This window comes from Pezoporus flaviventris, unplaced genomic scaffold, assembly GCF_033815535.1.
Source record: "Pezoporus flaviventris isolate CSIRO_AGI_PZ_B2104156 unplaced genomic scaffold, CSIRO_AGI_Pfla_v1 ptg000081l, whole genome shotgun sequence".
In the NCBI taxonomy this organism is placed as follows: domain Eukaryota; kingdom Metazoa; phylum Chordata; class Aves; order Psittaciformes; family Psittacidae; genus Pezoporus; species Pezoporus flaviventris.
The window spans coordinates 2,565,552-2,583,084 of record NW_026892629.1 but is presented as its reverse complement, the minus strand read 5'-3'; the positions used below and the strand labels follow the sequence as shown (position 1 = coordinate 2,583,084).

Genomic DNA, 17,533 nt, shown 5'->3' with positions numbered 1-17,533 from the left:
CAGTGGTGGCATTCTGCCTGACCAGCTGTAGCATGTCATCACCAGAGCACGGGGTAAAACTTTCTTCCCTGCCCACCTTTGCCCTTTGGAAAGCATTCACTTACTTTTGCATCACTTGTGTATCAAATCCCAGTTAATTTTGGAAGCTTTCTCCTTTTCCTGACCGTTATTTTCTCATTCCTGAAGCAGTCTGATTCTCAGTGCCTTTTCAGCACCTTTCCTTGTTTCTGCTTGGGTCTTAGGTGAATTGCCTCCTCAAACAGAGGTAAAGCTAGCAGTTGTTTCTTACTGCCTGTAGCTTGGGTTCCCATGAGCATCCTTTTCTGTCTTCAGAGCAGTGCTCCCTCTTCCTTGATCTGCTTCTGAGTATGAGCTGATAGTTAAGACTACCTTTGGTAACCTAGGTGAGAAGTTTTTATGGGACAGGATATAGGTGAATATGGGAGGTTTTTTGGTAGGCCATCGAGGGGTCTTCTAGATTTATCCAGCCTGTACCACACATTGGATGTTGTTGTTAAAGCATCTCTGCTTTCCAAGCTGGAAAGGTCACTGTGTTTCTTTAGAATATTTCTGGAGATGTTTCTGTGGTTTATCAGATCTAAAAATAAACTATGATCAACACACTTAAAAATTATGACAGGATTATTTTTTTTTTCCCCAAGAGTATATAAACCAGTCAGATATTTGTTTTCCTCTCAGGGAACCAGGCAGAACTACAGACAGGCTACAAAAATCCCCTTCAGATCCCCATTCAGATCTCCATCTCTCTATTTTTGATTGTGTGTTTAAAGTTGGGGCCTCTGCCTGCTCATCTGCTCAATGCAGTTTATATAGCTTATCATTTTCTCAGCTGAGAAAAAAAGTCACCAGGAACATTTGTAGTCTTTTCTCCTTAAATTTCTCTGTCAACTGGGAAGCTTTAATTGGAGTTTGTTTTCATTAGGAAGAGGCGTCCTGATGAAACAGATCTTGTGCATCAGTTGCATGAATTTTCTGCAAAATAAAGCTTAGAAAAACCTTGGCATTATTTTGTTTTTAAACATGTCAGTGTTCTGGCTTGGTTTTGGAAGGGAGAAACACTGGGGGAGTTTAATTTTAAATTCTTTTTGTGTCAATGACCTACTGGTCTTGCTTGGCCTGAAAAATGATTTGAGTGAGATTTTATAATGTCTGCCACTGTAAGTGGGGCTGGAGAGACATTTAGAAACCCAGTGTTCTTCAAGGAGCAGGAAATCCATTTTCTGGCCCACATCAAAGAATACTTAAAAAGTATTCTATGATTCATTTAGAGTTATTAAAGCTTATTGTGTAAAAGCAAATTTAATAATGCACTTTTACTGTTTTCTGTCCTGTAATTGTTTCTAAAACAAATCTCGTTGTTGTGAATGTCTGCAATACAGAGCCTTGGATTGGGTAGTTCAAAGGGTCAGTGTTGGATAACAGGTCAGTGAGTCCATCAGGTAAAGGTGACTTCTCTGGAGACCTACAGCCATCATTCTGCATCTTCTGTGATTTTACTTGAGTCCTGTGCTTGAGTACACATTATGGTTGGGAGTGTTGGCTAAAGCTTCACTACTTGTAGAGAATCAGCAGTTGCATGTTGTACTTTTTCAAAGCTGGGTTTGCAAGGGAGGTTCCTGAGACACAGAGCAGGAGGGTTTGAGTCTAGTGAGAGCTTCTTTGGAGACCTGGGGGTACTAAACCATTCTCTCATGGCACTCACACACAAAGGCGTTACTTCTCACAGCTGCTTCATGACCATTTTGTGTTTATCAGGTTTCATCTAAGTGCCCGTGCAGAAAGGATCTAACACTGATCTAACACTTTCCAGAGTAGCTGTAGTTCGGTTTCTGCCATAACCCTTCAAGCATCTCCCAGAAGGGTGATGTTCCAGGGATGCTTTCAGAGCACCCAATTGTGGGCTGCATTTGCTGGTGCAGGTTATTCCTTCAGAGGTTTTCCTGCTTTTCGTAGCAAAAAGCAGTAGCATTAAGCACTTGTCAGTGTTACCAGCAGTTGCTCTTTCAGACTCACTGCTTTCTAGAATGGCTTGGGGAGGAGCTGATGTGGGGGCCTTATTAACCTGATCTATCACCTCCCAAGTGCACAGGTTAGAAAAGTCGTCTTTGCATTTAAGAAAAGAAGAAGCAGCAGCATGACCTTTTTTTCTGTGCACGGATTATATCCCATTTTATTTTAAACTCCATCTTCGTCAGTGAGTCTTATCTAACACTGGAAAAAAACAGAGTATGTTGTTTCTCACCAAGATTGAGCCTGCATTTAGCTTTATTTGAAGTGGCGCAATAAAATATGGGAATAGGCTTCAGCTTCCATGTTTTAATTCTTCTTTCTTAGTCCCTGTTTTCATTTTCAAAACTATTTGGATACGAGAAGACTTTTTTTTTTTTTCTCTTTCCACTTCTGATTTGTTTGTTGGAGCACTGCCTGCTCACCCTATTTGGATGTCAAGAGACCCTCTGTTTTTCCATTTCTGGAATAGTCATTCACGACTCAGTGTTTCTTGTGCAAACCGGCAGAATTTACAGTGTGTTTATTGGTCTCTCACCAAAAGCAGTTTCTTTCTTGTAATATTTTGTTTCAAGGTTTATCTCAGATGCCATTATATAGATTTTGTTCACAAAATAGTTCTAAGTTTAAGCGACTGTGTCCCTAAAGGGTCTAAGTAATTAGATAATTAAAATGTACGGGATTTATCTAACCTATTGAACTAGCAAAATTAAGACATAATTGATGGGGTAATGCATTTTTAATAGTGCAAAGGGTATCAATTGTGCAGAGTGTTGCAGGAATGCACAATAAAACAGTCACTGTGTTGAAGAGACCACGCTCATGTTCTGTTTTTTGCCAGTTGTGCTTCACATATTAAGGGCATCTTTGTGTAAAAGAGCTTGTAAAATCTGGTAAAATAGGGGAGAACCAATAACCCAGAATGGGTGTTTCCTGAGAGTGCAGGTTAGGTGGTTTGAGTTTAGGGGTGTTGCAGTTGAAAGGATAGTGGAGGTTAAGTGCAAGACGACAGTAGCCAGAGCATGGAGACCGGAAAAGGGCTGAGCATTATGAAGAAGGAGGAGTGAGGAAGAAGAGGTGTGTGGCATAAACTGGAGCAGAAATGGTAAGAGAAGAAAACACTGAAGGGAAGATAAACAAACTGCAAAGCAGAAAAACATATAGACATATGACTGAAAGAGCAGCCTGTGGTAGATTTTGTACCAGGGCCCATTGCTGTTCTGCCCAGTGCCTAATTAGCTTCATACAGGGAAATAATAATGAACTCCACAATTGTCTCCTTTCATTTTTACAACTATGGAAGTTGAAGTGTGAAAGGAAGCTGTAGAAGCAAATAGAGATCTGGGGTGTGCTACATGTACGGGAGCGTTGCCTGGGCCACTGAACAGTGCAGTGACGCAGGAGCTATGGATGGGAACCAGTATTGTTACTCCATGAAATGAAGTATCTGTCAAATCAGACTTACCCTATGACTGCTGTTCTCATTTTACTTCTTCTCTGGCTTCCATTAAAGTGTACATCTTTAGGGTAGGCAGTTTTGGGGGGGCTGGCTCAAAAAGGAAAACTCCCATCTGTCTTTTGGTTTGAGTGGTACCCTTCAAGCCTAATGAACTGGTTCATTAAATTAGTATAATAATCATGTTTTAGACATAGCCTAGTTTTAAGCCGAGGCATGAAATAATTCTTTGCTGAAAATCAAGAATGTTTGGGAATCTTTCTTTTCTTTCTGTGGTCCTTGCTGGGTTTTGTCCAGGATGTCCTTGGAAATGTGAGCTCCAGATATATCATGAGACAACCTCTGTTTTGTGCCAGCTGCATGTTTCAGAAGAAAACACTGGAGGAGATGGTTGAATGTGCATGCAGACTTCTGGATGCTCATCAGCATTAATTCCAAACTTCCTTTTTGGATGCTGATTGCTGATCAGCGCTGTAAAGCAGCACAAACAAGACAGACAGCTTTAACCACTAAAAATGCTCCCTCTTCTGCTCTCACAGTCTCTGTAGACCAGAATTTTGTAAACAGCCAGATGCAGTTTTGCTTCCAGAGATATCACAATCCAGATTTTGGTCCAACTAGCTATTTCAGGCCAACTCAGACTCTACTGAAAGATGGATTTATAAGGAAAATGTTGTCAGATCCTGGTCTTTTGTAACACCGGTGGGAGCCACGATAATAATAATGATTTCCTTTAACAGTCTTCCATCAAATGTTCAAAGCAGTAGCTTTTCCTTTGGTACAAACATCAAAAATGTGGACAATTTTGTTTCCTAAGCTTGGACAACATCTGTGTTTCCACCATTTCTATGGGAATGGAGTACACCCCCAATTTTATTTAAAACCACCTTTTTGGCTAAAGTGTGTGGTATGGAAGCACTTTCATTCTGCCTCATGTATCTTGTTCTAGGAAGTTGGAGTCTGCCTGTTTCATTCCTCCAGGACTTTTTTACTGTGAAGAGTGTAGATGAGAACAGTGTTTTTCCTCTCAGAATTCCTTCAAGTTGTTTGCCTAACCTAGACACCTTAAGTGTATCTAAGTAGTTAAATGATTCTCATTGATAGTAATGTTTTACTGATATTTAAGTTGCTTGTTGGCCCAAACCAGAATCAATTTGAGAGATGACTGTAGTGAGCTCTGACATCTGGAAAAAGTTAAACTGTAGCCTGGCTGCAGTTTAGTTCTTTACCTTCTGGGACAAGCCTCTTGCTTTGATCTGGGTTGGAAATCTCTAAATCAATTCTGGATGTGCATGTGGAAAGAAGGATATAAGAGAAAACGGAGGAGGATCTCACTGTTTCCATTGCATTTTTCTGAACTCTGCCCAGTTGGAAGGAAAGCACCTATCTAATGTCAGTATAAAGACTGAGAAGGCTTGTCAGTGCACAGTAGAAGTTACATCTTAAAATGTGTACCCATATCCTGTAGGCAGGCAATTTGTTCATAAAATGGCTGACAGGAAAACTGAGGAGAGATTTGTGCTGGCTTATGGTATCCCACACACAGCAAGAAAGTGCTTTCCAAAGAAGGAACTAGCTTTTCTCTGAGCAAGAGAAGGGTAAATGTTACGCTCCTGTCTGTTTTGCTTTAGAGATTGTAAAAAGGATTGGCCTTCCTTGCATGCCTCTCATCAGGAATGGAAATAGGCAGGCTGTCTGAGGGAGTGGTCTTATGTACATGGAAACTGTTTTACGCAAGAAGAGGAGGCTGGTCCAGCAAAAGGTGTGGTTTTATTTACATCCATGCTCTTCCCTCATGATTGGAGGGTGTTTGGAAGGTGTGGTCTCATTTACATCCCGCCTAGGCTGCCTTTGGCTCATCTAGTTTCAACCCTTGTCTGTGGCTGGAAAAGGAGGGAATTGCTGCAAGCAGAATAAAAACTACTGTGTGAAAAAACGTGACTGATTTCTGCCCCTGTTTCTTCAGTGTATGCATTGCTGCTGGTACGTATCTGAAAAGGGAAGGCCACATTCCTGGGGAAGGGGTTTTGGGTCTATGTAGGTATGTGCAAGTATGTTTCTGTGTGTATATATTTGTAATGCCAAGGAGAACATACCAGGTTTTGTACTGCCTTGGGTGTTGGAGGGTCAGAAAAGCAAGTCCTTATTCATTGCAAATGCTTCCCTTTCTATTTATTTATTTAGCACTGTTGCAAAGGTGCTGTCGACAGCTGTAGAAGAAGGCCTTGTCTTTTGTGTGTGTGTGATATTTCATATAGTCCCTTGCATCAAAGTGAAGCCAATGTAAACATGGTAACAGCATTTTACACAGTCTCTGAACCAGAATAGGAGATTAATCACAGAATATGCAGGGCAGTCAAGAACTGGCTATGCTACATGCAGTTGCCATGCAATGGTCTGTCCCTTCCTCAACATATATATAACATACATTCAACTGTAGGGGCTACTGTACATTATGGTTGGAAGGCAGTTCAGCTGCCACTGGCCTCTGTGTTAACTCTGGGATGCAGGTACATTTTTAGCAGAAAGTGGACTGGGGCTACTCCTTACATGTGAATTAGGAAACATCTACGAAGCCTTCACACTGCGGTTGGCTTGTTTGGATTGAATTTACTGTGATTACTCTAGTCCTTATTTTCTTCTTCCAGCCATGGTTGATCAGGCACCAATCTTGGTGAATTCCAGGTAATAAGAACGGCAGAAGGCAGAAGAGGTAGTTTGCTGATTTATTTTCTCCCTTTTTTTTCTAAATAGGAAATTAAAGCATCTTGGATCTGCAACAGCTTGACAATTGGTCCAGACGCATGTACATGAGCATCCATATTATTTTCACTGAGAACAGAGCTATCATGTTGCTTTGGTTGAGGGTGGAAAGTGGACAGAGTCCCTTCAATGTGAAGCTCTGATTTGTGGCTGTGTCCAGAAGCTCTGAACGCCGAAGGAGCTGCCACCAACATGCTGGGACTGGTTGGGACTGGCTGTCCCTGCCATGGCTGGAAGGACAACTTGGCTGCAACACGCTGTTGCTCAGTGCAAGAGCAAGATGTTTCCAAGAAGATAGCCTTGTGGGATGTGCAGGTCGCAATCCATTTCTCTAATTCTCACTGCTGCCTCTGATTATACTCCTGTAACTCATGGTAAAAATCTAGGTATGACAACCTAAAGATGCTAGCATTTTAAAGTTAGTCAGAACTCGTTTTTCAACTTTAGATACCACTAAATGCCTTCACAGACATCTGGCAATGAGACATTTCTCCTTTGCCCACAAAAACTTGGTGAACCTGGAAGTGCAGCTATCTATCACACTCTGGTGCAGGACATGAAAGTTAATCAAATATCTCCCTTCTTTTCTGTAGCCAAGGCAAGCTGAAGTGCACAAAAATAATTGCATGCCGGTCCACCACAGGAGGAAAAGTGTCTGGCACTGTGTCCCTGGATTGCAGAAAGGAAGGAGAGCCAGAAAGTTTGTTGTCAGGATTCCTTGCACGTACTCTGGGACTGCAGCTGAAGTTTTTAAGTTACACACACATACTTCTGAAGACAGGTACTTCAGATGATGTAGCCCAAGTGAGTGATATATGCTAAGGATCCCAATGTAAATTTACCTTTCTACACCTGAGGAGCTGACCGGTCTAAACTGCCATCGCAGGAGCTGTGTAAGTTACCCTGGACTCTGTGCTATGCTGTTTGGCTTCTCTAGAGCAAAACTAGGCTGTTTAAATGAGGCTTATGAATTTCTACACTGCCCTGCATTCATGGCTGAGACTGCACTAAGAGGCATATGCCTCGTTTTTAAAATTGGTATAGGTTCCAAAACACAAGGGTGCTTTTTGAAATTTTCTGGTTTCCTGATCTTCCTCTCCTACTTGAACTTTCTTCCTCAGGCTTAGCTTCCCTCCCTCATCCCCAGCATTGCGCCTGAGCAAACACTCTGGTTACACCTACGTGGGCAAATGAAGGTGTCTGTCTCCAATGGCAGCTCTCTGGTGAAAACTTTGAGCAGCTGTTCCCTATGTCCTGAAGGATGTGACAGCCCTTTGCTGGTAGGGCTACACTAAAATAGATTGTTTCTCCTGTCAGAGGAGAAGACGGCAAGCTAATAACTTAAGGAAAAGACATCTAAGAGAGATAAGAGTGTAAGAAACATTGCTGCAGTTCTATATTTGGAGTCAGCTACGTATTTGTGTGGTAACCCAAATGATGGGTGGACTGCACTTTCCCATTACTGTAATTACATTTCCTTTCATAGCTAGGGCTGGGGATGCATCCAGACATTGCAGAACACATCAGTAGATTTAGTGTGGCTTACTCAGTCTCCATTTATCAAACTATGTCTCAATTATGTTACATTTAGGAAACAGAATAATTTTCTGGTTACAGCACACGGAATTTGTGGCATTCTAATCCTAGTCATCCTGCTGTATGACCTTGAAAAAGTCATTTTACTTCTCTTTGATGGTAAAAAATTAACTCACCCCATGGATGGATTTTAATACCATGCCAAGTTTTAAAAAAACCTGAAGCTAATTTTAGCCTTCTGAATCTCTATTTAGGGGCTAAATGGGGTCACTTGTTTTCCACAACCCTGAGCACCCAGTAACTGTCTCCCACCAAGGCCAACTAGAGATTTTGGGTGTCCAGCAGTCTGAAACATGAAGCAAAAGGAGAGTGAAAGCAGCCTTTTGTGTGCACATGAAGAGGAGCTCACTGATGTGGTGTGGTGAGACAGGGACAGCCGTCTGTCTTTCCTGGGTGGTTGTCACAGTGGTGTGGAGATGTGGCTCAGATTAATCTCACTAATTTTACTCTCTAAAAGTGGAATGTCTGCCTTAGGCTGGTTATTCGAAATCTCTTTAGTGGACCTCTTGGTTCAGTGGATCTGGAGCCGCTCTCAGTGGGGACAGATGATCAGGCCTGGATGTGTCATCCTGCCCATCTATCCAGATGTGATCTGAGTTATCTTATCTTCTGTCAATGCTCAGTTTTGTCCACAGAGTAAAGTGCTTCATAAGCGCTTAAATGGCACCCTTGGGCTTTGATGACTGCAAAGTCAGCAGGTGACTTACAGCACAATAGGTAAGTCCAAGGGTGTAGCTGAGCTGCTCATAGCTGCAGAGAATGGTGAAACCCCATTGCAGTCCTGAGGAGTTTGGTTGTGAAAGCTATAAACAAGTGAAAGCATGAAGAAGCAGTTGAGTCTTGTAGGGAAAAAGAAATATAAACTTGACTGTAGTAATTGAAAACCTATTTCATATTGATTGGGTGGTTTGTTTCCACTGGAAAGCTTTGTTCTTTTGGGCACTGTTTGAGGAGGAAGATTAATTTTCCCACGGGAGAAATAAGCTTTGAATAAGTCAGCTAAAATGGATTGTTCTTATGTGCACCGTGCATCTATAGGAGAAACAGAAGACATTTACATGCTCCCTGAGGAGGAACCATGACAAGCAGACAATTAACCAATTCCCCTGGATCCCCAGATTTAAAGAACCACGTAATGGCTTAATTGAGTTGAGTGGCTGAGAGTGCGGCACTGCGCTGAGATTCGTGCTGTGAAGTGCGCGATTCCCAGAGGCATCCATCAGGTTTTAAAGAATTGACTTTCCATGCTAATTGACCCAGATGTGCTTGATTTTACCTCACAATCTCCACTTCATTCAATTACTGTTAAAGAGAAGGGAATGAGAAAAAAGGGGTCCATTTGTCTCATGTACTATATTAAAAGGAAGCTTTCCTAAAGCAACATTCTGTAGTGCTGAACAAATTGTTCAGCTTGAACTGGAGCAGCATTTATTCCACTTCTTTTCATTTATTTCCCGAATGACCGAGCATGTATTTTGTAAGGACTAGAGACTATTCCTTAAGCCACTCTGCTTGGCAAAGGAAGCATAGGCTTCGTCACCAGAAGAATGAGGGCAGTACAGATGGCTGGACGGTGTCTGGCCTGTCTGACGAGGCAGGGCTGAGCAGCACAGCATGAGGGCTGTGCACTCTCATGCCTTGGTGGAGTGCTGGCCCACCCGAATGATCAATAAATGAAGCAAAAATCACAGTTTAACTATTTTTATCTTCAAGAAGGCAAGGAGCCAAGTTTGAGGAATAGGGTTTGCAATGTGAATTAGCAGCTGAACTCTTCCATGTACCAGGCTGGTAGGCACCTCATTTTGGCAAGCTATGGTCAACTTTTATGTGTGTGCAAACATCCCTGGAGCACACAGAGCAATTAGTGTAGGATTGAGGTTCCCAGTGCATTCTATGGGTGTGCAGAACCAGGGGTTTTGTTGCTTGTCAGTTCACAAGCCTTAATTCATTTACAAATCAAGTATCTTTGTGTGGTGGGGACTGAATCCACCTCTCTAACTGCATTCCTGGAATGCCACGGGAGGCTTTCTTTGGTAAGGAAGCTGCTGTCTACCTGGTTAATGATTTCAGGCTTACTTCAAATAGCACCGGCAAGAGGCATGTCGAGGAGCTTCTGTATATTTATATTTAAACAAGATGTGTACCACTGAAATTAGTGGAGTTCATCTGAGTTTGCATAGTTCTGCATGGGGAGCAGAATTCAGCTCCTGATGCATGTGATAAGCTGTATGTTGTACCAACCAGTCAAGTTATGGAGCTCTGTTGAAGGTGCTCAAGGAGTTGACTTCTTCGTTAAGAGTTGTATGCCATATATGGTCAGTGTGGGACTTTTTTTGCTGCTGTTTCCTTTTTTCCCTTAGGAAGGCTGTCCTCCAAACTGCTGAATCATACTGCAACCATAGACCCAGAGATTTTTCAGAATTTGAATCATAGTTGAGTTCTCTGGATATCAAGCTGTGAAGCCACACGTGGGCTCAGCAGTTTGGCAACCACCAAGTGCAGCTTTGGCAGTGAATATTCATAGTCCAGATGTTGGCAGGTTCAGCCACAGCATACAGCGTGTTAGAACAGAGCAACAACATTACTGAAAATTGCTGTTTACTCTTCTTAACTGAAATACCATGGTTTGTACTGTTCTTGATGATTTAGCCTGGGTATTAAGAACCAGACTACTTGAAATCTGTATCCCATCCTGGAAGAAAGTCTCATGTAACAATCCCACATCCAGTGAGAAACCTTTTTTTGGAGATTTTGCTTTTGCATTCTTCCTGCCAAGGTCTCCTGTGTGCTGTCCCAGTTAGGCTGACTTCTGAAGTCAGTTATAGACACATTCAGGATTAACAAAAACATCATGACCCTGTGAAACCAGAAATAAGAAAGTCAGGGTGGTATCTGAGATATGTGATATGATCATGTCACAAAAGGAAGAAGGACTTGAGGATTTAAGGGCAGGGAGAAGAGGTGTTGCAAGAGAAAGGGCTTCCTAGAGTCCATACCATGGAAAAGAGAGCAGTTCTGTTGTCTTGGCATGGAAGAAGACTTGGAAATGAGAAGAGCGGCAGAAAAATATGAAGGATCCAAGACAATTTTTTTTTTTTTTTTCTTTTTTTTGCCTTGTTTTGTATTTCAGCAGCTATGCTAAAGCTGAGTTCTCACAGGGGAACATTAACTGACCAAAGCAGCACAGGCCCTTGAAACAGAACAAAATGGCTGGAGGGAGAAAAAGACACAGGCAAAGAATATAATTAGAGGGTTCAATGACAGCAAATTGAACTGGCCAAAGAACCTGGACATTTTACAGTATATTTTTTCCAAGGAATAGATATGTACAGTATTTAAATAGAAAGTATTATGGTTTTGCACTGATACTTGAATGCTCACTTACTGGGAAGAGTAGAAAAGGTCTGAATAGGGCTTTCGATGAACTCTGTATTATAAGATGTGAGAGCTAAAAAGGAGGAACTGCAAGAATTTGTACCAATGAAAGTGTTGTCTCACAGATTCATAAAGGTTCTTTAGTCTTCAGATGAGAGAAAACTACCTCAAATAAGACGTGTAAGTTCAAGTCAGAAAACTCAGTGGGTTTAACTGTCAAAATTATCAAAGCAGCCTTTGTGATGTGTATTAATTATTATTTCTGTCCTGTCCAGGAATCTAGCAAAGACCGAATGAAATCTCTGATGATCAGCTCAGTAGTTAAGTTGTTTATTATTGTAGTTTTATTTTTGACAGAAGAAGATCGGATCAGAGATTGGCTGGTATCCTAAGTGAGAGCATAAAGCACATACAGGAAAATAGGGGGATCAGGGCCAGTCAACATGGGCTTATGAAGGGCAGGTCCTGCTTGAACAACCAGATCTCCTTCTATGATAAAGGGACCCTCCTGGCTGATGAGGGAAAAGCTGTGGACAATGTTTATTTGGACTTAAGTAAAGCATTGTAACACTACAGGACTGGGGAAGAATACCTGGAAAGCTGCTTGGTGGAAAAGGACCTGGGGGTGCAGATTGGTGGAACTGAACATGAGCCAGCTTGTGCCCAGGCAGCCAAGAAGGCCAACAGCATCCTGGCCTCTGTCAGAAATAACAGCCAGCAGGACTAGGGCAGTGATTGTTCCCCTGTACTCAGCACTATTAAAGCTGCACCTCAAATACCACGTTCAGTTCTGGGCCCCTCACTACAAGGACACTGATGTGCTGGAACGGGTCCAGAAGATGGCAGCAAAGCTGGTGAAGGGTCTGGAGCACAAGTCTAACGAGGACCAGCTGAGGGAAATGGGGTTGTTTCCTCTGGGGAAGAGAAGGTTCAGAGGGGATCTTACTGCTCTCTACAACTACCTGAAAGGAGGATGGAGTGAGTTGGGGGTTGGTCTCTTTTTCCAAGTAACAAGCAATAGGACAAGAGGTAATGGCTTCAGGCAGTGACAGGGGAGGCTTGGATTGGATATTAGAAAAAATTTCTTCACCAAAAGGGTGTTCAGGCATTGGAACAGACTGCCCAGGGAAGCGGTGGAATCACCATCCCTGGAAGTGTTCAAAAACCATGTAGATGGGGCCCTCAGTGACATGGTCTAGTGGTGGTCTTGGCTGTCCTGGGGTAATGATTGGACTTGATGATCTTAAAGGTCTTTTCCAAACTAGTTGATTCTATGATTCTATGTTGACAGATTATGTTAATACTGTAAAATGCAGCTATTTTGTTTTTGCACAGTCAAAAATAATGCTCCCAGGAAGAAGTCACAGAAAGTATGTGGCAATTTTATGCAAATGAAATATATCCTATGAGTTTTTATAACAAAATTGAAGAAAAAAACCAAGCTTTTAAAAGCGGAGGATTTTGTTTCTTGGGAACCAGAACAACTGTAACAAAAGCAGATACTCACATGGCATACTGGATTTACCACTTAAAACATCCAAAAAGCAATGCAACAAAAGGCTTGCTGTGTTCCTGTAATTATGAGATACACATTAAATGCTTTTAAAATGTTTACATTAGTTAAAGACTTGCTCATCCTGGGTGCAAAGAAATCTGTGTGCTAGTTCATCCCTGCCTAGCTTCAGGGCTATTAAATGTCTTAGATACTGTTGATCCTATTCTACATTTTAGTTCCACAGCATAATATTCTCATACTAGAGGAAATTGACATCTTGACTAAAATGTTTCATAGTATGCAATTCCAGCAGATTTATGTGTGTACTTAAAGACAGATGCCATCACCTTTTATCATGTGAGAAGGGGAAGTGCTAACTGTCATCATACCCTGTGACATTTTATAGCAGGCAGGAAAAACAATGGTATTATTGAAATGTGGAGTTCAGAAACAGTAGGAGCTGGTTACATCGTGTGTGTTAAAATTTTAAGTTTTCACACATCTCCAGTGGAATCCCCAGAAATACCCTCACTTTCCTTCAGCACAGTGCCTGAAGGTATTACACCAGGTACAACACAGGATTTAGCAAGAAGCTTTATTCTCTAAGTAATAATTGCCAAGTACTAGCCAGATACCTCAATTTAAGTACCTTTTGAGAGAAAAAGCAAATCCCAGAATAATTTCTAAACTTAACCACAAATTCCAAACCCCACAGTATATTTGGAAGAAAACCAGACATAGCTAAGGGATGGAGAACTACACAGAAGCCGTGAAATGACACCCCTCTCTCCCTGAATTAACAACCAAATTGACAAATTGCCTTTGGTGCCTCAAGGCAAGAAACATACGGTGTCTACTGAAAATGCTTAGCTACAGAGTGGAATTGAAATGCCACAGTGTTTTTCACCCTGGCAAGGAGGAGAGCTAGTACAGAGCTGAGAGGGGATAAAGAGAACTCTTCAGTTCATTCCGTAATACATGAAGAAGGGAACATTTCTTAGCAAATATGTCATATTAGTGATTGTTATATTTACCTACATACATATATCTTGAAATGACATAGTGGTTTTCTCACTGCTAGGGTACAGTACAGAACAAATATTCACCTATTTATCTAGGGGCAATTGGGTCTTTGTTTTGTTTTTGCTTTATAAGAACAAAATATAAAGTAATTGGTTTGGGTGCTTTCTGAAACCCCCAATTTAACTGATTTCTCCCTTCCATTACGAGGATGGTAAGAGGTATAATTTTTTTAACACTTGAACCTGAGAGAACCTTTGATGTCCCAACCCCTCACAATCACCCAGTGAGATCTTACCAAGGCTCTGGGTTTCTTTTCCTTGGTGCTTGGACTTACTAGGAGTCTTTGAATAACAGCAGTTCTTCAAGAATGGGATATAGATAAAGAAATCCAGGATTGACAAGTTTGCATTCAGTGAGATCAGAGTCAGTGCAAGACTGAGTGGAAAAACAATGGCTAGGAAAATAAGGAGAGAAACAAGGAATGTTAAAAGAGCTGTGCAAGACAGACATTCGCTTTTCTAATCCACTGAGAATGATGAGTGTATTTCCTGGATCCGTGTTCCCCCACCCACGTAGCCAGAAAATAAACTTCACGGATTAATTTCTAGGAGCATGGAATGGTTTCCAAAGAACATTTTTAGCTGGGAAATAGATTCTCTTTTTCAAAGTACACATTCTCTCTGTCTTAGACTTAAAGAACTTGTCTGGCAAGCAGATGATTTTCTTTTACATTGGTATTACAAGAATTAGTTCAAATACTTTTTTTCTGTACTAGTTCTGTTTCTGTAGGCCCTGTAGGAAGATAGTTGTCAGCTGTTTTCCAGTATTCAGTGGTAAAATAGCTTTTTCAAGAAAGTGAAATCAAGAGCTTTCTCCTCCCTGACTGCTAGAATATTTGTCCTAAAGAAGAGGATGTAACATCAAAGGAAAATGAAATGCCTGATTGTAAGTAAATAATGAATTCACAGATAAAACTGTAGATGCTGTAGCTCTTTGCTTAGACTCTTCATCTCCCTGCAAAACCAGTAATTTTGTCTACATTGTTTGTGACTTTTCTGTGGAAAAGAGTAGGAATTAGATTCTTTATTCTATTTTGATGTCAAGGCAATCACCTTCAGGACAGGTTTCATTAATTACTTTATGTACTTGAAACCAGCAAATCTTCTTTTCCATGCAGAAGACCTATACTGTATGTTGCACTGCTGGATCTCCTGGATTTGTAGGGAAGCTGGTTTTCTGGATGGGATTTGTGAAAACTTCTGAGCCATAAGTACAAGTGAATCAAGGGAAATAGCCTAAAATCTTCCATTTCTATTCAGAGAACTTATTTATCTGGTGCTGACTGTATCATCGTTGTGCATGAGTTGTGTGGCAGGTATCACTAATCATGCACAGGTTATATCACCATCATGCTTTCTAGGCATGGATTTACTCTAGGGCTGGGAGCCTGTCACCTATTTCCCCTGCCTTCTCCCTGTGCTGCTGCCGCAGGAGCACTTGCTGCTGAGATCATATGAGGCTTCCGCTGCTCTCCATTCTAATACCACTTGCAGCTGCCTGCAGCCTTTCATGTTTACTTCAGCTTGGAGTTGTGTGTCTGCTGGGAAGGAAGTCCAGCCACGAGACACTTTAAGTACCAGTTTGATCTTTGTCAGTGAGATCGACTCAATTTAGACACATACTGTTGAGAGGTCAGATCTGGACTGGAATATGTTAAGAGCTGTCAGAACATTGTAAGTGGGAAAGACAGCCACCAAGGGTGTAATTCCAACAGAGAGTCTCGTAAAAGGGGATGTTTAATAGACCGTGGAGAAGTTAAAAAGAAGGATTAGACAACTTGTGGGGTCAAGTGCACTTAAGTAATCATAAATCCATAGGGTGGTGCAGTAATTAAAAATGTTCCTGTACTCACTTGGTTGGCCTCAGTTTCAGAGCTGTGTCTAGTACAGCTCTGACAGAAGCCCCTTCAGTTCCAAGGGGCTTTTGCAATTGGTCCAAAACACACGAAAGCTTTAAAATTTATACATAGGGTTAAACTTAAAATGACGAGTGGGAGAAAATACCCTATTTATTCAGACTCTTGAATAAACAAATTTAACCACTCTGTTCTCTGAAGTGAAAGTATTTGTGATAGCTGTCTGGAAAGCAAAACTGAAAAAAAAAGAAGTTTCAATTCTTATATTATCATGTTCAAAAGAGACTATTTTTATTAAACATGGTACCTTAAGAGCCTTGATAATGGTTTTCAAAAGCACTTTGATGCTAAATATGTGTAAAGAGCATAAGCAACTTTGTTTCTTAAAATAATAGGGCATTAATTAATTGGGAAAATAAATGTTTCCCTTGGCTTACTACCTCTAGTAAACACACAAGAGTTATGCAACTCCATTAAATGCTTAGAACAATATTTCCAGTTCACACTTTGCTTATTAAATTAATAGAGTGTTTTCCTACACACCAGGCCAGAATCACATGATGAAATTCGAACTGATTGCTTTAGGCTTTCATTCTCTTTGCTTATTTGGGTCAGGCATTTAGGAAGAAGATAAATCTAATATAAAAAATGTTAACATTCTCCTTAAAAACACATCTTAAGAACTATGAGAGTTGCTGTTCTGTTCTTTGTGATGTGCATCTTGCTAAGTTCATGTTCTGATTTACTTATATCTTTTAAGGGAAGGAAAGTTGACGCCCTCCTCAAAGCAGCAATGGAATTGTATGAACCTGAGGTCTGTAAATGCTGGAAAGAAGAGGCAGGAAAGGACTGCCTGCTAATAAAAGGGTAATTCAGAATACGATACTTATGTGACCCAAAATAGCACTGCTGTTTCTCTCATATTATATTTCTTGTATTTGGCATACAAAAATTCAGCCAGGATCCTCGCTTCTTAAAAATCCTTTTTACATGAAAAGTGACCTTTCCTCCTTAAATGTCCTGCCTCTCTTCTTCTTTATACAAATTTCAGTCATGTGGGGTGGAAGAAAGTAGCTTGTCCTGCCACCCTAACAAAGGTTTTCAGGAAAGTGAAGCTAGGACTGGGTCTGGAGTTTATATGGAAAGTGGTGGAGCCTGGTTTGCCGGAATAAAACTGATGAAGTTAACTAACAATGTACTACTAAGGATTTTTTTTTTTAATATACTTATTTTAATACCTTTTTATACTGAAGGCAAAAGTCAAAATCAGTAATACAGACACTGCCTTGAACCACAAGTGAAAAGCCTCACAGGCATTTCCAGGGTCTGGGAAGGATTTCAGAGGGTAATGGTAGAGCTGCCATCCTGGATTCTTTGCAGGCAGCATCTTCAGGTGTTTTGGACAAACATCTGTTAGACCATCAGTATAGGGAGAAAAAGGAGGTGCAGTTTTGGTAACACTTGGGAACTCCTTTGCCAGATGTTGGTAGTGACACTTCAGGTATTTTAGCGTGAAGCTGTAATGTGATATGTGAAAATCCAGAATCCTGCCTTCCTGCATGGATAATGAGGACCCATATTTCTTTCCAGTATTATGTGCAGAAAACATTTGTTCCTATATTCTGTTCCTGAAGTAAATATGTTCTCTTATTACCATACATTTTGAAATTGGGCAAAGCATGAAAGCAAAATAATGAGAAGCTGTATTTCTGCCTGTGTCTAAGTAAGATAATAGGGAGTCTCACAGGGGATAAAAGTAAGCCACTTTGTTTCTTTCTTAACATTATTTTTTGTTTCGCCCATTCTGAACAGTACAGGCAGGGAAACAGAAAACTGCCTTTCTTCTTAAATTATTTCACAGGCCACTGACAGCACATCTCCT

General features: G+C 41.0%; 1 long non-coding RNA gene across 2 annotated transcripts in view; it reads left to right on the top strand.

Annotated features, from left to right (window-relative positions):
- Positions 1–1,379: 1,379 nt before the first annotated feature.
- Positions 1,380–17,533, top strand: part of LOC133280323 (uncharacterized) — a 70,586-nt gene continuing 54,432 nt past the window's right edge. The window contains exons 1-2 of one of the 2 annotated variants that reach the window (XR_009747122.1): positions 1,380–1,460; positions 16,412–16,518. This is a non-coding gene — a long non-coding RNA (uncharacterized LOC133280323). Of the gene's footprint in view, positions 1,461–2,782; positions 5,468–16,411; positions 16,519–17,533 lie in introns of those variants that run through there. The other variant, XR_009747121.1, reaches the window with a different exon arrangement.